This window comes from Papio anubis, chromosome 4, assembly GCF_008728515.1.
Source record: "Papio anubis isolate 15944 chromosome 4, Panubis1.0, whole genome shotgun sequence".
Classification (NCBI taxonomy): domain Eukaryota; kingdom Metazoa; phylum Chordata; class Mammalia; order Primates; family Cercopithecidae; genus Papio; species Papio anubis.
This window is the reverse complement of record NC_044979.1, coordinates 155979081-155987681: the sequence shown is the minus strand read 5'-3', so window position 1 is coordinate 155987681 and position 8601 is coordinate 155979081. Positions and strand designations below refer to the sequence as shown.

General features: G+C 38.2%; 1 pseudogene across 1 annotated transcript; it reads right to left on the bottom strand.

Moving 5' to 3' along the window:
- Window positions 1–363: 363 nt before the first annotated feature.
- Window positions 364–3364, bottom strand: LOC101012676 (annotated as a pseudogene). Its single transcript, XR_160244.5, has one exon. The product of XR_160244.5 is annotated as a heat shock cognate 71 kDa protein pseudogene (transcript).
- Window positions 3365–8601: the final 5237 nt, after the last annotated feature.

The window sequence follows — 8601 nt, the reverse complement described above, 5'->3', positions numbered from 1 at the left end:
ATCCTGAGACTTTGCCGAGATTTTGGGCTGAGACAATGTATCCCAGAACTTAAAGTATAAAAACAAAACCAAACACCGCATGTTCTCACTCATAGGTGAGAACTGAACAATGAGATCACTTGGACTCGGGAAGGGGAACATCACACACCGGGGCCTATTATGGGGAGGGGGGAGGGGGGAGGGATTGCACTGGGAGTTATACCTGATGTAAATGACGAGTTGATGGGTGCTGATGAGTTGATGGGTGCAGCACACCAACATGGCACAAGTATACATATGTAACTAACCTGCACGTTATGCACATGTACCCTAGAACTTAAAATATAATAATAATAAAATAAATAAATAAAAACAAAGAAAAAGATTTAAGTCAACATATTGAGCAGAATAAGTAACAACAAATTAAATATTTTCAACAAAAAAGATTAAAAGAAGAAGAGTTTAAGCCTGTTACAATGCACTGCTCTTCATCATATCTCAGATTCATAAAACATAAATCTGATTATGTGCTTTCTCTAAAGGAAGGTCACTTTTACTGGAAAATTGAAAAGTACTAGGATAATTGGTTAGTTCAATTCATATGTTTTTGAAGACGATAGATTGACATCCACTACAATTATCTAGAGTGACATCCACAGCAATTATCCTTTAGATAATTGTATCTATGTATCCACACGTACATGGACTTTCTTAGAACTAACTCAATTCTATGTTCTTTCTTTTTTTGATGCCAATTTTAAATAGTTTTATTTAATTCCACTTACAATACAGTGTTTATAAAGTGCAATGTTATTTCCTTCCCCTGTGCATGTTCCATATTCAAGTATTGAGAATGTCCAGTGACTTACTATAGCAGCTTAACTTTTTAAAACTGCCACAGAATTTGCTGCAAATTTAGCTCTTTCAAATGTTTTACATTTGTGGAACAATGCTACATCTATACTTGGGTTGGCTTAATCAACCTCTTCAATGGTGGGCCCTGAGGAAGCACCAAGAGAGGGAGGAGCTCCACTACCAGGGAATCCCCCAGGCATTCCTCCTGGCGTGCCTCCTGCACTCTGGTACAGCTTGGTGATGATGGGGTTGCAAACTTTCTCCAGCTCTTTCTGCTGATGTTCAGATGCTTCCTTCTCAGCAGTCTGATTCTTATCTACTGAGTTGATAATTTCGTTACACTTGTCCAGAATCTTCTGTTTGTCCTCATCGTTAATCTTACCTTGAAGTTTCTCATCTTCGACAGTTGCTTTCATGTTGAATGCATAGGACTCAAGTGAATTCTCGGATGACACCTTGTCCCTCTGCTTCTCATCTTCAGCTTTGTACTTCTCAGCTTCCTGGAACATACGTTCAATGTCTTCCTTGCTCAAACAACCCTTGTCATTAGTAACAGTAATCTTATTCTCTTTTTCTGTATTCTTGTCCACAGCAGAGACATTGAGGATACCATTGGCATCAATGTCAAAAATGACTTCAATCTGAGGAACACCTCGGGGTGCAGGAGGTATGCCTGTGAGTTCAAACTTGCCAAGCAAGTTGTTATCCTTGGTCATGGCACACTCACCTTCATAAACCTGAATAAGTACACCAGGCTGAATAGGTAATGAAGGTCTGTGTCTGCTTGGAAGGAATGGTGGTATTACGCTTGATGAGGATGGTCATGATACCACCAGTAGTTTCAATACCAAGGGAAAGAGGAGTGACATCAAAGAGCAGCAAATCTTGAACATTTTCAGACTTGTCTCCAGACACAATGGCTGCCTGGACAGCTATACCAGATGCAACAGCTTCATCAGGGTTGATGCTCTTATTCAGTTCTTTTCCACTGAAGAAGTCTTGGAGAAGCTTCTGAATCTTGGGGATAAGAGTAGAACCACCAACCAGGACAATACCATGAATCTGTGACTTGTCTAGTTTGGCATCTCGAAGGCCTTTCTCTACTGGGTCCAGGGTGCCGTGGAACAGGTCAGCATTCAATTCTTCAAATTGGGCATGGGTAATGGAGGTATAGAAGTTGATTCCTTCATAGAGAGAATCGATCTCAATACTGGCCTGGGTGCTGGAAGAGAGTATGCTTAGCACGTTCAAAAGCAGTACGGAAGCGTCTTACAGCTCTCTTGCTCTCACTAGTGTCCTTCTTATGCTTGCGCTTGAACTCAGCAATAAAATGGTTGACCATTCGGTTGTTAAAATCTTCTCCACCCAAGTGGATGTCTCTGGCTGTAGACTTGATCTCAAAGATTCCATCCTCAATAGTGAGGACTGACACTTCGAAAGTGCCACCTACCAGGTCAAAGATCAGCACGTTTCTTTCTGCTCCAACCTTTTTGTTTAACCCGTAAACAATAGCAGCAGCAGTTGGCTCATTAATAATTCTAAGTATATTGAGACCAGCAATAGTTACAGCATGTTTGGTAGTCTGACGCTGAGACTCATTAAAGTAAGCTCGCACTGTGACCACAGCATTGGTAACAGTCTTCCCAAGGTAGGCTTCTGCAATTTCCTTCATTTTTGCCAGAACCACAGAGGATACCTCCTCTGGATAGAAGCTTTGGTCTCTCCCTTGTATTCTACTTGGACCTTGGGTCTGCCAGCATCATTCCCCACCATGAAGGGCCAATGCTTCATATCAGACTGGACAACAGCATCATCAAATCTGCATCCAATCAGACGTTTGGCATCAAAAGCTGTGTTGGTGGGGTTCACTGCAACTTGATTCTTGCAGCATCACTGATCAACCGTTCAGTGTCCGAAAAGGCAACATAGCTTGGAGTGGTTCAGTTTCCCTGATCATTGGCAATTATCTCTACTTTTCTGTGCTGGAAAACACCCATACAAAAGTAGGTGGTGCCAAGATCAATACCAACTGCAGGTCCCTTGGACATGGTTGCTGGTGTGTAGGCCTGGCTCCGATAAAGAAGAAAGCCACAGAAGCCCCCAGAGCTGCAGGCGAATTCAATCAGTGTTTAGTGTCCTTTCATATCAAAGTATGGCAGTATTTTTACAGAGTATTTGTTAATTCATGTGTTTATTTGAGGTCACATGTTGCTGAGATGATTTATAATTTTTCACTCCTGCTGCCAAACTTAAGAATTTTTTCCACTTTATCTTTGCTAGGTTTTAGCAACTTAAGTTATGTTCATCTCTGTGTGGGAATGTCTGTTGTTCACTCAGCACTATTTTCACCCCCTCCTACGCTCTTCCCTGGGGAACACAGGGTAATCCCTTTTAGTTGTGCTGTAAGTTAGGCTTTGCTGATGAGAGGCGTTGAGAGCCATCATTCCTGCTGGTACAATGACTCACCTGTTAGAATTACACCTGTAATCCTAACACTTTGGGAGGCCGAGGAGGGTTGATCAGGGGACACTGGGAGTTGGAGACCAGCCTGGTCAACATGGTGAAACCTCGTCTCTACTGAAAATACAAAAATTAGCTGGGCATGATGGTGGGTGCCTGTAATCCCACCTACTTGGGAGGTTGAGGCAGGAAAATCTCTTGAACCCAGGAGGCAGAGGTTGCAGTGAGCCAAGATCATGTCTTTGCACTCCAGCCTGGGAGACAGAGCAAGACTCCATCTCAAAAATTAAAAAATAAAATAAAATAAAATAAGAAAGCCATTATTCTATAGTGCATTCTCCAGGTAGGCAAGTACTAGGAGATCTATAGACATTAGATGTGAGATTTTGCTCTATGCTTCCAGATGAGCAAATTGTTCATTTTGGCTCTACCAGCAGCTGAGACAATATGCCAGGTGTTTCTTGGGACTTGGATCCCCCCGCTCTTCCAAACTACCATGCAAGCTTCTAATTGTCTGTATTATATTTCTTCCTATTAAATACACCCAGAGTGTTATTTGTTTGCCTGGCCTATATAGTGCCTGTTTTAATATTTACATGTAGGTTTGAGATCTAATATTATCCTTCACATTAGCATGAAACAGGCTTCAGATACGTTTACTCCCTGCTTTTTCCACGTTTTCTATGGCTAGCTATGATATCTTGACAAACGGTAAAATTATCAAATACCTGTAATAGAATGCTTAAATTTAACTCTCGTGGTCTGAGTTTCAATTGAGGTGCCAATATCATTTATGAGAGTCCAAAATAGACAAATCAACATGCATAGTTAACAACAACAGCAAAAACACATCCAAACTTATCTCATGACTCTTAAGCATTGCTTTCTTTTTCAACTAACATTTAAAAAAATCAGAAAAGCTGAATGATTGTGGGAGGCTATTTTGCAGAAAGGAACACTGTTATTTACATCCTATCTCCCAGGAAGGAGAAGGGAGTGATACTCCTCCCTTCAGTTAAAGGGCAGCGGGATTCTCTAGAGCTTCAGCAGCTCCATCTGCATTTGGGATCATTCTTGTCTGTGGACTTCTAGTAGGGCAGGGCCAAGAGAGTCTTAACACCCTGGACTGCCCTGATACTCCAGAGTGGTGAAACAAAAGATATGTTTTCTTCATGACTCAGATACATGCCATGTAGGAGGGAGTAATCTGGGGAGCAGTTATGTCCTGTCCTGTCCAATAAGGCTACCTAGATAGGTGGGAAATCTCAACAAAAAGGAGCTGCAGGGGGCTACCAGGTGCCTAGGGCTAAGGAGTGTTGTACGTAACCACTTTTATTAAAGATGCAGAGATGTTTCCATTCAAAATGAGATAACTGCAGGAGAGAGGAGACTAAGAATGAGATTTCAAAAGAAACGTTTGCCAGATTCTGTGAGTGTATCCAAGTCATCATGGGACCCAATCAAATAAAAGGTTCCCTGTTCCCTTTCCTGTGGCTGGTACCACTTCCCACTTAATCGACACTGGTGCACAGATATACTAGCTAGCTAATCTGGGGGAGGGAGTGAGCAAAAAGGAAAATAAATGCAAGTCACTGAACCCAACAGTCTGACCCTTAAATCTTCTTGTCTTATGGAGTAGACTTTCAAAGTCAATCAAGTTCTTATCTTAAAAGGGAGGAAGATTTTACATTAAATAAGATTCACACTATTGATTCACATCTTGGACTGAACATTTAATGTCCTGAAGTCAGACTTCTTGAGACAATGAGAATCAAACATTTGTTTATTTCCTATAAGAGAGCAGAAAATTCAACCCATCTATAGGAGCTTCCATGAAGGAGCAAGTCAGATTATATTCACCAAATACTGTTTAAAGAGATGATGGGAGACAAAGTTTAGTTGAAGTTTAGGTCACAATTCATGTTTTATATAAGTACAATTTAATGATATATTTTACATCCATAATGACAGATAAAAGCATACTACCAATGATTGGACAGGTAAAAGATGCAAATTGTTATCAGAATTCTCTGTTGAATCTTGATTTAATCCCTTTTTTTGGTCTTCAAAAGAGAAGAATTGATCAGTTATATTAAAGAGGAGTTATTCTCTCAAAGCAGGTTGTGCTATTTTCCTCAATTCGGTCTATAAGAAGGAGCTCCCAGTGCAGGGATCTGATTTATGAAACTCCTTATTTTCTTAAATAAAGAAAAATAAACTAGTGACTTTGGAATCAGGCAGACAAAGCTCTGAGTAATTATTGACATAATTAAAGTTTTAAAGTTTCACTTTCCTAAACTTAAACTAAAATGGGGCAAGGGAGATGGCAAGAGAGAGAGAGAGAGAACCAGTATGTATTTCATATGACGTTATCTTGGGAGTTAAATTAGCAACTCTTGTAAAATTCTCAAAATACAAATGAATTTTAAGTTATTTCTACTTTATCTTCCAGTCACATAGAAACAAACTGACAATGGAGTCTCTTTTAATTTGAATTGTACACATCACCTTCTGGTGCAGTTTAACATTTAGATAGGGAGTAGATCTCCATCCATCTTTAATGCACGGAAAATAAGACACCGTAAGTAGCTCCTGTTGAATTAACTGGATGAGAATAGGGCTACAGACCTTTCATAAATTGTAAATTTTAAAAAGACCCCAATACAAAACTAAAGCTAGACTTAAAACTAAATTGAACATAAATTAATAACTTTGATGTGTCAAAAGAAATTGAAGTTTTGATCTGAAAGAAACAATTCCCTATATGTCAGTCTACCAATATATGGCTACTAGATTTACTATCAATGCCAATTATTTTCAGACCCCCAATTCCTGAAGATGCGTCACTTCTCTTCTTTTCCCCTAAATAAGTAAAGCTGGAAAAGTAATGCATTTTACTGTTGTTTCCCTATATCTTATCATAGGAAGCCACTAAATGTTAAATGTATTAAAAAGCTGCATTTAAATTATGACCTTTACTTATAAGCCTCAAATCCCATTCTTAAAACATTAATGGAATGAGAAATTCTGCTTAGATAACAGTTGAATAACTGAGAAAGTTTCTCCTTAGAACATTATTGATTAACTCAGACAATACAATGTTCTTTTAATATTGAAGTTTCTACTGAGATCACCATTTTTCCTGGCCAGGGTGAGGCATCATTTTGAGATTGGATAGGAGTGAGCATTAATTTTTGGAGTTGGAAATTGAGATATGTTTTTAATTCTTCTTACTTTCATTTCTTACTATTAGAAAATATTCATAAGGTTGAAATTGAGTAGTGGGGTTTGCTAAGCACGGGGATACTTTATCAGTCAGTTTGTGGTTGCTCCAGTACAAAATTAAAACAAGTTCCAAGAGTGCATTTGAGTTCCAGTTTCCTCAATTTAGGAGGAGAACTAAGTTATTCATTGAGTCATTATAGAGCATATAGTCTACATTTATTGGAGATGCAAGAAAAAAGTACAGTAAGAGCCCCAGGAAAGATATACAACTGAAATACCAGGGGAGTTATGGGCACATAGAATGGGTGTAGGATCAGAGAACATGAAAGATATCCTTGTTTATTTAGTTCTTTGCTTATTTAGCTCTTTGGAGAATTCCTTTCTGATGTCTACCATTTAACAGACACTGGAATGTAAATTCAATACTTATTGAAGCTACATTGATGAATAAAATAAAGTTGTTCCTTACAGGACTGTCTCAGAATAACTACCACTTGGCTGTGTTTCTTAACCTGTAAAATAGAACTGATCGGAATTCTCAGTTTCTAGGTTGGCTGTGAGGAGTAAACTGGATAATCTATGGAAAAGGTTCTCTGTAGTGCCCAGCACTGTGTAAATATTAGTTGTGCATTCTGTTAGTGTGGTAAGAGAGCTTAAATTGCTCTCTGAAGGGCAGTGTGTGAGGAACTTGCCAACCGTCAACCTCTACAGATTAAACTTTATATAATTTATGTGGGTATTAATATCTAAAGATAATATTGGCACATTAGACCTAATATTTTCATAATTTGGATCTCAGATAATGTCTTGTCCCTAGGGTTAAACATCTGATATGGTTTTAGAGCCATCTTTATGAGTATCAGTCAGCATTGGTGGCATGCTACTATAGATATAGATGGTTAGAAACCTTGGCCACATCTATGTTGATTCAAGTTCCTTTTAGAAATAAATCAACATCAGAATCTTTTGTTTTTAATGCATATCATCCTTACAAAATAACCTGGAAATTGGGAGGGAAAATGTAGTTACTCTATGCTTAACAATTAATGAGAAATTTATACACTATGACGTACTTTTGAACAAACATATCCCATTTGTTTCCAGGTAACCTCATGATTAAAGTAGAAAGCTGCCTTGGCCAGACCAGAGTTGCTATAACAATCCCAAATCACAATGGATTAATATCATCAAAGTTTATTTCTTACTCATGCAAAGTCCAATGTGGATGTTCTTGGTCAGACGTTCTACAGGACATCTCCATCCATCCAGGACATTCAGGACATTCTCATTTATCCTTCAAGGAGTGAACTAGGGAAGGAGATAATTTCATGTATTGGTTCTGGGACCCCTTTGACTCTTGCCATCTTCCACTGAGTCGTTTGCCTCCTGCTACTAAAAAATAAGTATAAGAAGAATGTGTATTAGTATATCCTCCATAGTGCCAGAACTGGAAATGCATTATATAACTTCTGCCCGTATTCTACTTGCCACCTGGCCCCAGCCAGCTGATAAGGAACTAAGGAAATGGAGTCTTTTATGTGCCAGGGGAAAAATGAAACAGTCCAATCAAATTATAGCATTGCATCTATCATAAAAGTCCATTATTACAACTATATTTGAATTTTTAGAAAAGTACACCAAATTTGTCATTATCAATACCTGAAACATTCTTTAAATAAACACCTCACATCTGTTTACTATAATTTATAAAAACTAATACAAGGGATGGCTAGAATTTGTGATTATGAGATTTCTTTCTCCAAATGTAAATCTTAGGCTTTAACAAGAATTGGGCAGCACAGATTCTAAAAATACGTTTCTACATATCCCTTTCTTCATCATTCCTGGTAGAGTGCACAAGATAATAATATTCTTTAAATAACTTTTCACTTACACTTAATCTTGAAAAGAAGATTTGTATACCTGAACTCAGGTGTTTTCATAAAACTAATATAATCTCATTTTGTTGTACTGAAATTGAAAAAATACAACTATAAAGGAAACCTCTTTTCTTTTCAGCCATAATGAACTTGAATAAACATAACATTCAGAAGGTTTACTGGTGATTTCTTTTCCTGAAAT